At 41.1% G+C, this 13,202-nt stretch overlaps 1 protein-coding gene across 3 annotated transcripts in view; it reads right to left on the bottom strand.

The window, feature by feature from the left end:
* The window catches only part of galnt9 (polypeptide N-acetylgalactosaminyltransferase 9), a 90,349-nt gene that overhangs the window by 22,108 nt on the left and 55,039 nt on the right, over positions 1-13,202 (bottom strand). The window lies entirely within an intron of this gene.

The raw sequence follows: 13,202 nt of genomic DNA, 5'->3' as shown, positions 1-13,202 counted from the left end.
CACACACACACCCTAACATAGCCTTGTACATAAACACACACACACACACACACACACACAAACAGGCCACACCCTAACATAGCCTTGTACATAAACACACAAACACACACACACACACACACACACGCACACACACACACACACACACACATACACACACACACACACACACACACACACACACACAGACAGACCCTAACATAGCCTTGTACATAAACACACAGTAACCCACACACACACAGACCCTAACATAGCCTTGTACATAAACACACACACACGCACACCCTAACATAGCCTTGTACATAAACACACAAACACACACACACACACACACACGCACACACACACACACACACACACACACACACACACACACACACACACACACACACAGACAGACCCTAACATAGCCTTGTACATAAACACACAGTAACCCACACACACACAGACCCTAACATAGCCTTGTACATAAACACACACACACGCACACCCTAACATAGCCTTGTACATAAACACACAAACACACACACACACACACACACACACACACACAGACCCTAACATAGCCTTGTACATAAACACACAGTAACCCACACACACACACACCCTAACATAGCCTTGTACATAAACACACACACACACACACGCACACACACACACACACACACCCCAACATAGACCATGTACATAAACACACAGAAACACACACACTAACATTAGCCTCACACATACCCACATACACACGCACACACATATCTACACACGGACCTTGCATACCCCCCCCCCCCCACCACACACACCCACATTCACTAACTTGGACCTCACATTCACACATACCCTCCCACACTTCTGCTTCTGTGAGAGCTGAAATTAGCCCAGCACACGTGAGGTCTGAAGTGAGCCGAGGGCTGAAAATAAACATTTAGAATCCCACAACGACAACAATAATTAAACTCTCACTGCCATTCAGTAGTAGTGTAGTGTCTGTGTATGCCTCAGTAAGACAGAATGATTTACTCTTAGAATTTCCTGATAATTTCTGCTCTGATGTAAGCAGTAAAAAAACACCTATTATCTTGTGACATAACAGGATGGTTTAAAAGATGTGGTTATGTATTCTGTGCTATGTGAATTTATCTTAAAAATCAAACAAAAGCATGTATACAGAAGAAACCTATCTTAATCCACTAATAAATGTGAATTTCATTAGCATAAAATTAGCATAATCTGCCTGTCTGTTGATGATTGGCCTTGGTTTGACCTTTTTCCCAGGGTAGAGAGAGCAGGGGCAGGTTGGCACATGCCCAGTCACTGCTGCCATCAGAGGTGCGTGGTGTTTCCGGCATGTTCTTATCAGGCCAACTCTGCAGCTGTATCAGCAGTGCATTAGCAAACCAAATCAGACACAAAGACTTCAGCTCTCTGCCCTCAGCGCGGCGGCGTGATGAAATGGACAGTGTGCCCGAGGAGAGGAAGAGACAGATTTACCTCATGTTGAGAGAGGAGTGGAACAGAGAGAGAGAGAGAGAGAGAGAGAGAGAGAAAGACTGTGTGGGAGTGATAGTGATGGAGAGTATGAGAGGCACAGTGAGAGATGGTCTATGGGGGGAGAAATAGCACCATTAGGCAACTTCAGGCTTGTTCCAATTAATGGTTCTGAGGTGGAAGGTATCAAGGTGAAGATTCTGTTTAGGGATGATTAGTGATCAGTGCGTATCACTGTATTGGTACCTGCCATGCTACTCTTCAGTATTTAACACACACACACGTGCACAGTTTTAATAGATATAAATATACACAGAGCTGTTTGATGATGCACAGAATTTTTCTGGCTGTCTTTCTGACAGCGTTGGCTGTGTTGTTTTAGCGTAAGGCCGTTTCATGTGATGTACAGCACAGATTAAGCCGTGGCTAATTTTAATTGAACTCTCTTGCCAGGACGTGCTATCTGAAGAATAATTCATTAATCAGTGGATAAACGTGCACGATGATCAGTAGTGCAATAAAACTACAATAAAGCACCATAAATCAGTTATGTTTGCTAAAAAAGCAGAGACAGGGACTCACACTCATCAAGAGGCTGTGTGTGTGTTTGTGTGTGTGTGTGTGTGTGTGTGTGTGATGGTATTGTGCAGCCGCAGAGCACACACACAATGTGCTAGTTTCTCTAAGTGGCCCGACCACAGTGTATCTCAGCCAGCTGCTTATCGTGTGCAAACCGGGGTGCTATCTGTCTGTCTGGGCATCATAGGGAGGAAGAGAGCTTAGGGTCTGCACTTCCTGCCGATACACAGCAATGCCTGCCAATCAAAAGTGCCCGTCAGAGTCTGAGCTCTGAGGTTTTAACAGGGTACACATAAATTTGGAAGAATAAACATTGACAAACAAAATAGAGGCTAGACTGCTTAAAACACCCACAAGATGATGAAAAGTTTGTCTGTCCTCTGTGGTGTGCGGGGAACAGGATAATTGACTCCTCGTCCTTGGGTACATTTCAAAAATCGATTCAAGCTTTTCAATTATCCATTTTTCCTCCATCCTTTCACAAGCTCTTTCGCACATGCTGCCCAGACACACCCAGCAGCAGGCAGGAACACGCTGCTCCACCTGGCACCTTTCCCACTGCTAAGTTCAGACCCTTCAGCCATTCAGAACTGCACATGCGCTAACCTCCGCTAATCTAGAACTATCCCAAGACTCCTCCTCTTCCTTGAAATGTGATTAGTCACTGGTATAAATACACTGACCCACACAAATTAATGTGCAAAGTGATCCGCTACACCACATTTTTTGACAAAAGACTTTGTGACATGAATAAATAAGTCAAGAAATGTTTTCTAAGTCAGTCTAAGTACGATGAACAAAGCACTCTGTATAAACAAACAAACAAAAGCTCATTAGCATACGTCATTCGCATACTTTTTTACGAAACTTTTGCTTATTTATTCCTCTTACCCGGATTGACATGCCACTACCGTGGTCCACTAAAGGACCTCTAAAACAATGATTAAATGAAAGATATTTCTGCTGCACATTTTTGTGGTGTGTGTGTGTGTGTGTGTGTGTGTGTGTGTGTGTGTGTGTGTGTGTGAGTGTGTGTGTGTTGTGACATCCATAGTGATGTTACCTGACAAATCCGAGAGAGATTGAACAACCACTGACTCTGACGTGCTGGGTGAGACATAAAGTGGTGAGACAGACACACATGGGTGAGACAGACAGGGGTGACATAGGCACACAGGAGTGAGACAGGCATGCAGACATGTGTGTACACAGACATGCAGAGGTGAGTCAGACTTGCAAACACATGTACATAGACACAAATTGGTGAGGCAGATCACCAGATCACCAGAGGTGAGAGACATGCAGACAAGCATGCACACAGACACACTGGAACGAGACAGACATTGTCAACTCCATCTTGTATGCAAAAAAACCCAAAACATTTAACAGTTATTACCAAATAATAAGCAGCCATGTACAGACAAGCTGACATATAAGAAAAGGTGCACTATTGTGTGTAAATTATATGCCGACAGATGTAGAGAGATTTAGAAAAAAAGATCTGACAACTCTACAGTGCATTGCCTTGTGGGAACTCTCACTGTGTCAGTCATGGACTCTAGACATATAGTGTGATCGGTGCTACACCTGCTGGGGACTAAAATGTTCACAGTGCCGACATCTCAGGTCTGTTTTATGGTATTTGGGAGGATTCATTCTCTAGATGCTCCTGACAGGGCTGTTGCCTAGAAATCAATTTGAGTTGCAACACATCTCAAATATACCCGGCCCAATATTTCACAAGCAAGATGCATGTCCCGTTCTGCTTGTCTGCAGTTAAATGGTAGCGTGTCTTGTAAATGTATTAAATGTATGAGGTCCCATCAATCTGCTCCAGTATGAACCCACAACACTACAACAGGACAGCAGTTTGAACACATCACACTACCAGAGGAGGGCAGTAGCTCAGTGGTTAAGGTAACTGACTAGTAGTCAGAAGAATGCCTGTTCAAGTCTCACCATTGCCAGGTCTTCACTGTTGGGCCCCTGTACAAAACCCTTAACCCTCAGTTAGTCAAGTTGAACTCAGTCATAATTGGAAGTCACTTTGGATAAATGTGACTTATTTCCACTTACTCTAACCTGGGTGACCCAATCAGAGATGTCTGCACTAATCCATACAGTAAATAGCTCTCACTTCATTAAGGCTGAGTAATTGATTCATGGTTTCTAACTGATGTAGGAGCAGGGGAAGAACACAGCTTGGTCAATATTGAAGTGAACTGTTGGCTGAACTGGTTGTATATCAATGGACAGAATCTGTATTCCAAGGGAGATGAGGTATTTTAAAAACACAGCAGTGAAACTGTGGTAAGCACGTCTGCTACTAATACACTAGTTTGCTTCTCATCAAGAATAAACATTTTTATAACAGACCAACCAGATCCAAACATCGTGTTTGAGGTGACAGAGGACCAGCTGCCCGTTTGTTCAGATATTTTCATTAGGAAGTCAAAGTTCTCCCTTCTTCTCTTCTCTCGTTCTTTTGGTGCTCACGCTCTTGTATTTAAAAAAAAAATTATTGGAGCACTTCAATGAACTGCTAGAAAGGTTTGTGATTGGCTGTTACATATGAGTATGTATGGATCAGTGTGTGTGTGTGTGTGTGTGTGTGTGTGTGTGTGTGTGTGTGTGTGTGTGTGTGCAAGAGACAATCTTTTCCTGAAGTTTGCTAGGAAAACCTAACTTCTGATCCTAATGGAAGTACTTCTGCTCTTTTCTTAAACATGAAGTGAAGTGATTTCTTTCCCACAGCCACAGTCTGCTATTTATACCCAACAGCCACTTCATTAGGTGTCTTGTGCATTTTTTAGCAGTTTTAGACTGCAGTCTTTCTGATGGCTGAGGCTACTGCAGCAGTCAAGCCATCAGTGCACGTAGTCAAAATCTTTCTGTACAATAGTGAATCTTCTCATCGATTAGACATCGAATACACACACGTTTCCATTCCTAATGGGCTTTTTGCAAAGCATCATTGCTATGACCAAATGTCATTCTTTGTTGCTATGTCTGAGACATATAAGTCAATGCCCACATCAGACTGGACTGGCTCAGACATATAGGGTAATCCCAGCATCAGACAGCCAGGGTTGGATCAGACATATAGGGTAATCCATTACATTTATCTGACGCTTTTATCCAAAGCAATTTACAATTATGACTGAGTACATCTTGAGTAATTGAGGGTTAAGGGTCTTGCTCAGGAGCCCATATAGGGTAATCCCAGCATCAGGCAGTCAGGGTTGGATCAGACATATAGGGTAATCCCAGCATCAGACAGCCAGGGTTGGATCAGACATATAGGGTAATCCCAGCATCAGACAGCCAGGGTTGGATCAGACATATAGGGTAATCCCAGCATCAAACAGCCAGGGTTGGATCAGATATATAGGGTAATACCAGCATCAGACAGCCAGGGTTGGATCAGACATATAGGGTAATCCCAGCATCAGACAGCCAGGGTTGGATCAGATATATAGGATAATCCCAGCATCAGACAGTCAGGGTTGGATCAGACATATAGGGTAATCCCAGCATCAGACAGCCAGGGTTGGATCAGACATATAGGGTAATCCCAGCATCAGACAGCCAGGGTTGGATCAGACATATAGGGTAATCCCAGCATCAGACAGCCAGGGTTGGATCAGATATATAGGGTAATACCAGCATCAGACAGCCAGGGTTGGATCAGATATATAGGGTAATCCCAGCATCAGACAGCCAGGGTTGGATCAGATATATAGGATAATCCCAGCATCAGACAGTCAGGGTTGGATCAGACATATAGGGTAATCCCAGCATCAGACAGCCAGGGTTGGATCAGACATATAGGGTAATCCCAGCATCAGACAGCCAGGGTTGGATCAGACATATAGGGTAATCCCAGCATCAGACAGCCAGGGTTGGATCAGACATATTGGGTAATCCCAGCATCAGACAGTCAGGGTTGGATCAGATATATAGGGTAATACCAGCATCAGACAGCCAGGGTTGGATCAGATATATAGGGTAATCCCAGCATCAGACAGTCAGGGTTGGATCAGATATATAGGGTAATACCAGCATCAGACAGCCAGGGTTGGATCAGACATATAGGGTAATCCCAGCATCAGACAGCCAGGGTTGGATCAGACATATAGGGTAATCCCAGCATCAGACAGCCAGGGTTGGATCAGACATATAGGGTAATCCCAGCAACAGACAGCCAGGGTTGGATCAGACATATAGGGTAATCCCAGCATCAGACAGCCAGGTGTTTTTTGTTTGTGCCCTTTTAGCATATATCTGGTGTGATGTTGATAAATCTGTGTCCAAACGCAGTGAACAGGATACACAGATCACCCCACTTCTAATAGGCAGAAAAATATGTGTGAATTACTGTACAGTCGTGGCCAAATGTTTTGAGATTGACAAATTTGTTTTCCCAAAGTTTGCTGCTTCAGAGTTTTTAGATCTTTTTGTCAGATTTTTCTGTAGTATACTGAAGCACAATTACAATCATTTAATAATTTTACAATTTATTAACGAATGCATCAAGTTTATGCAAATATTTGATGTTTGACTTTTGTCCTGTTTACCCTGGCATGCTGGATATCAGAATCTGGACCAAATCCTGACTCGTGGCATCCCATTCTTGCCAAATTAGTGCTTGGGGTTTATCAGAATTTCTGTTTGTTTGTCCATCCTCTTTTCGAGGATTGACCACAGGTTCTCAATGGGATTAAGATCTGGAGAGTTCCCTGAAAGCTTCCAGGATGCTTTACTGTGGGCATGACACAGGACTCACATTTTCTTCTCTGGACAATAATTTTTCCAGATGTCCCAAACAGTCTGAAGGGGCTTTGCTTCATCAGAGAAAATAATTCTACCCGTCCTCTGCAAACCAGTCTCTGTCCTTCCTGGAGGATGTCAGTCTGTCCTGGTTGTTCTCCGAGAGTAGTGGCTTCTGTGCTGCCCTTCTTGATACCTGGATATCCTCCAAAATTCTTCTCTTCACTGTGCATGCAGATGCACTCACACCTGTCTGCTGCCAGTCCTCAGCAAGCTCTGCACTGGTGCTTACCCAATCCAATACCTGAATTCTCTTTGGGAGATGGTCTTGGTACTTGCTGGACTTTCTTGGGTGCCCTGAAGCCTTCTTAATGCAAATCGAAGCATATGAAGTTCTGGGTGATCTGATAAATGGCTGATTTAGGCTCAGTCTTACAAGCAGCAGTGTTCGTGCCTGTGAAGCCCTTTTGATGCAAAGCAATGACTGCACGTGTTTCCTTGGAGGTTACCATGGCAACAGAAGAAGACAATGACTTCAAGCACTGCCCCCTTTTTAAAATACCTGCTCTGCTCTTCTAATTCAATTAGCATGACAGAGTGATATCAAATGCCTTGTCCTCGTTAACACTTTCTCCTGAGCTAATGAGAAGATCATTGAAATGATGTTAGCAACTCGTTTTGTGGCAGGGCTGAAATGCAGTGGAAATGCGGTTTTTGTGATTAATTTAATTTTCATGGCAAGGAATGACTTTGCAATTAATTACAATTTATTTGATCACTCTTCATAACAATCTAGAATTAATGTAAATTTATCTAATCACTCTTCATAACAATCTAGAGTTAATGCAAATTTGCCACCATAAAAACTGAAGCAGCAAACTGTAAAAAACAAAATTTGTGTCAGTCTCAAAATGTTTGGCTTTGATTGTATATAGTAAAAATATTGATCTGGCATTACTGTATTTATTGATGGTATATTTGTCTTTTCTGAACTGCAGTACATTGCACTGTGAGAACAAATGGCAAAATAAACCTCCTGAAGAATACTGTGGCTTTGGTGATTTGTTTCTTTATCATATATTTTATAGTTTTATATATGTATATATTATATAGTTTTATATATGCATATATTATATAGTTTTATATATGTATATATTATATAGTTTTATATATGTATATATTATATAGTTTTATATATGCATATATTTTATAGTTTTATATATGTATATATTATATAGTTTTACATTATACAGTAAATATTATTCTGGGCTTCAGATAAAACATTCATTCATTTACAGTTTACAATAAATTTAACACAGTCATGATGTCTGTTGTAAGAGGTAAGACAACAGATCACTCATTTAACTTGCTTGCAATATAGATATATAGATATATAGACATATAGATATATAGATATATAGACATATATATAGATATATAGATATATAGATATATAGCTATATAGATATATAGACATATAGACATATAGACATATAGATATATAGATATATAGATATATAGATATATAGATATATAGATATATAGACATATAGACATATAGATATATAGATATATAGATATATAGATATAGACATATAGATATATAGATATATAGACATATAGATATATAGACATATAGATATATAGATATATAGATATATAGACATATGTTGCAAAAACAGAGGAAACACACATAGTGTGTGTACTTCGTAATGTTACACGTTGTTTGTGTTTTGGAGTTTGCTGTACATTGACAAAGTAGTCTTGTGGTAGAAAGAAAATGTTATATTATAGTTGTGTTATAGTTGTGTTATAGTTGTGTTATAGTTATGGCAGCATGAGTCATGAAGTGTTTTCGTGGCTGAAGTGCCTTTTGCACCAAAGGTCAACTGATGTACTGAGGTGTGTGAAGAGATTTGAAGTAGACATGGTACTGAGACAAATGTGAAAATGATAGTAAAATACAGTAAGATGTGTTTTCTCATTTTTGGATTTTACTTTTTTGCACCATCTATGTGTGTGTGTGTGTGTCTGTGTGTGTGTGTGTGTGTGTGTGTCTGTGTGTGTGTCTGTGTGTGTCTGTATGTGTGTGTGTGTATAGTCCTCATTTGCTGTAACTGTAGTAAATCATGGTAGATTATAGTAGATGTACAGTAGTAAGAAAGATCCAGAAGACATAGAAACATGACTTTATAAATACGGGTTGTGATCTCTGAGACATCGAGTTGGTGTTTTGTCTGTGAATGGTTCATGAATTCATGTATGTGTTTACTGTTGAAGTGTGTTACTGTTTGAGTGAGTTATTCCATTGTGTTGCATGTATTTATTGTTTTGATTGAAGTAGAGAGTTGTGCAGAGAGGATGAGGAGTTTGCCAGATATGTTTGTGTTTCACAGGTCATGTTGGCTGGTTACAGAGTGTGTAATTGTAATGCAGAACACATTCTCCAGTCTGACATATGCAGCATTAGCATTAGATGATGTGAACCCTAATCTGTGTTATTTTATTGTGTAGGTCCAGATCAAAATACCACAGGCAACTGCATGTCATTCATAAGTAACATGTACTCATCAGATCAGATATAGAAGCAGCCTTGAAGACAGTGTATTTAACATGGTGAGAACTTGTTTGCTTGTAAGACTAACAGAGGTTTGGAAACTCAAACAGTCCCTCATATCATATATATTTACGCTCACTCATATATTGTACTATGGAAACTCCTCCACTGGGAGAAGACGAACATGAACAGGGTTTGTGGGGGTCTCAGTAAGCGCGGCCTTGTTATTGTGTGTTCTCGCCACGAAGCCCATTAATTTCTAACAGCGAATGAATCTCTGACAAATATTTCAGTGTTGTTCAGTATTGTGTTAATAAATGTCTGTGTTGTCTGGACCACGGCTCGTCTCTGCACCCTGCATCGCCTCCCAATGACTTTAAGATGACTATAAGATGACTATAAGATGACTTTAAGATGACTATAAGATGACTATAAGATGACTATAAGATGACTTTAAGATGACTATAAGATGACTTTAAGATGACTGTAAGATGTCTTTAAGATGATTTTAAGATGACTTTAAGATGACTTTAAGATGACTATAAGATGTCTTTAAGATGATTTTAAGACTGTACCCCTACACTCTGCCGGAATGCCAGTCCTTACCCTCACAAAGTGAACAGTGTTCCCATTAAAATGTCCTTGGCCAGTGTACCAGTAGAAGTACAAAGTCACATTACTTGACAGGTTGTGATGCTAAACAACACAAACACAGCCTAGAATGGCAGAAGACAGCAAAACAGGGAGATGTGCAATATGACAGCATATGTAAACACTACTAACTCTGCTGTCATTCACATTTGATCATTTCCAGTTTTGTTCCTTGCATCATAAATTTCAAGATTCCTGGCAATTCTGTCTATAACAGTAGTTTTATGCTGGAAGAAAAAAATACATTCAGTTTATATTTAAAACTTTTATTGGTTTCTGTTGTTTATTTAGTCCAGTGTATAAGGTGGTCCTATTAATGTGGACAGAACATTCTAGAAACAGCTAGTCTGATCTAAGAGAGTTCTCATCCCTCTCTGTTTCCTTTTTCTTCAGAACTCTTGAAGAGTAAAACCTCACCACTAAAAATGAGAACAAACAGGCCAATCGAAACATTAAGCTCCGGTTTGGGCCACTCTGAACATGCTGAGGCTTGCATCTCCATCGCTGACATTTGGCACAGGTTAACACACATTAAACCCCAGCTGTGTTACAGCTTCACCTGACTAATGTCATTTGCTTCTCATTATCTTCACTCACCTCCATTCCCATTCAGCATTGCGGCCTTTTTCTAGCATAACTGAAGCCTGCAGAAACCTTGCCATCTGTCTCACTCACCTGCATTTTAACACAAGCAAAATACCACATGCTCCTAAACACAAACGGAACGCTATGCTAAATGCTATGCCAAACGACACTTTACTTGTGTAAGGGCAGTCCAAACACACAGTCGAAACACGGGCAGAGGTCAAAACAAGGAAAAGTGATCAAACAGACAGCAGAACATCACAGAATAAACGGAAACGGGCAAATCCAGAAAAGCCCACAGTACAGAGGAGGCAGAGTCAAACACACGAAAAACCAGGGCAATGCTTCCCAAAGAACACACAAATGAAAAGGAAATTGATACACAACAGGTGTAAAAATTCATCTGAGGATGACAGTCTAGGCAGTAGTAGCCGATTGGCTGGGACAGATGGCGTGTTCTCTACCTGTCGGATAGGGGATGATGGGAAATGGTGTCTGGAGCTGCAGAGCTGAGAGTCAGCGTAACAAACACAAAAGTGCTACAGTAAAAAAGAAACTAAACACAAGTTGTGCTAAACACAAACTGAGTGTTGTACTAAACACAAACTGAGTGCTAAATCCTAAGATCCACGCTGCCTCATGCTAAAAGTTAAAGCCGCTAGCACTCTCATCCCCAGGACTCCACGTACTAAAACTACGGAGCTGTCCCAGCAGGGGCAGAACGTAAGCAGTCATGAATACTCAATCACCTCTGATGTCAGAACCGGCTCTGCGCAGAGTGAGCAGAAACAGGCTTTCTATTGACTGTGACACAAGGCTAATTGCTAAACATGTACCCGTCAATCACAGGCACCCGTGCTGGCCGCCCCAGCGCTGCTGAATCGCAGGATTGGCTCGGAGGGAGGAACAGGAGGTGAAGCCGTACAGGTCGGCAGAAGGCTGTCGAGCACGATTACGTATTTCAGTTGTTTCAAACCAGTTTGACACTAAAATTGCCCATTTTGCAGGTGACGTTAGCAGGTAATGAGGAGACTATTGAAAGTTTACTGGGATCAGCTAAACAGTCCAGGAGTTTGTTGGAGAGTCTCATTTGATACATTATTATGAAATTTGAAAGAGTACATACAGTAGGCTACTAACAGCACAAACAACAGAGGTTTACTCTTGGTTATAAAGTGCAAATTATACACACTAACCTGTCACTTACATAAGAAAATCTTAAATTGTGACCAGTTTCATAAGAAAAACCTTTCATGCTTCCAGATTGGCATCAAAGTTTATGTGATGCTAATCTTTGTCACTAACACGAATGTGTGTTAGTCATTCTCCACTATTTCATCACTGGCTCATCTGCTGTTGGTTGGATATTTTAATGGTGGCAGATGATTACCGATCAGAGATGGTTATGTGAGTAAAGACCCCAGAAACAAAGCCTGATCCACTCACACCAGTCCAACAACCGTGACATTACCATGTTGCTGTCACTGCTGTGTTGAGCATGGCCTGCCACCCGAATAATATCCAATCAGCAGCAGTTCTGTGATCAGAAACTGACCAATGATAAATGGAGGGACTGGGGGGGGGGGGTGATCAGTTATAAATGACAGTAGCTGAGCTACAGTCTGGAAAAATAAATGTGTCCAGTGTTGGAGAGGACAGGCATAAGACAGTCATTTCTAATAACATGGCAAGACAGACAGACAGACAGACAGACAGACAGGCATGACAGACAGACAGACAGACTGACAGGCATGACAGACAGACAGACAGACAGACAGGCATGACAGACAGACAGACAGACAGACAGACAGACAGATGTGTATGACACAGCAGCTTTGAACAACACTGATTTAGGTCTACATTGCCCTAATAATAACCTTTTATGCAATACTAATATCTAAATAAATTAATGTCATACTCATTTTTTCTATGAAATGATTCATTCAAAACTCCTGCAGTATCCAGTACCCCTGCTGTGCAATTCAGGAAAAATGACTTCAAGAAAGTAAAGAGGAAAAATGAGGCTTTAAAGGGGTGCAGGCTACTAGAGGTCCTCTCTGATGTAGCTGGATATCGAAACACACTCATGGTGACATTTACATGTTTTAGAAGGGAAAGACTCTGTCAGATTACTACAGTCACTAAACTCACATGAATAACACCTCTTCAAGGTCAATTTTCATAGGGGCAACCAACAGTTAAAAAAACAGACCTTAATAAATACTGTGTGTTCAGAAGATAAAACTGAACTGAAGAGAGTGTGAAAAGTTGGCACACCAGCGAGGAACCTTTGGTGTGACTCAACGTATTCTCTTCTAGTAACCCCATCTTCTCTCTCTTCAAAGGTCCGCTAAAGGGGAAACATTTTCTGAATTTAAACAGGTTTGAGCCCCTTTCTAATTTTCTGGCCTCACACAGAAATAAAATTCCCCCATTGTTGCTTTAAAAGCGAACTGGCACATTCTGAATCCCGAGGCTTTTGAGGTGAGTTACTGTGCTACAGCCTGCGAGTCCACACATTCTCTCCTGAACGCAACTAAAAATCCAGAAATCCCAACGACACCTGAGGATTTCG

This window comes from Electrophorus electricus, chromosome 5 (assembly GCF_041902795.1).
Source record: "Electrophorus electricus isolate QZ-2024a chromosome 5, ASM4190279v1, whole genome shotgun sequence".
NCBI lineage: Eukaryota > Metazoa > Chordata > Actinopteri > Gymnotiformes > Gymnotidae > Electrophorus > Electrophorus electricus.
The sequence above is the reverse complement of the archived record's forward strand: the minus strand, read 5'-3'. Positions and strand labels throughout refer to the sequence as shown.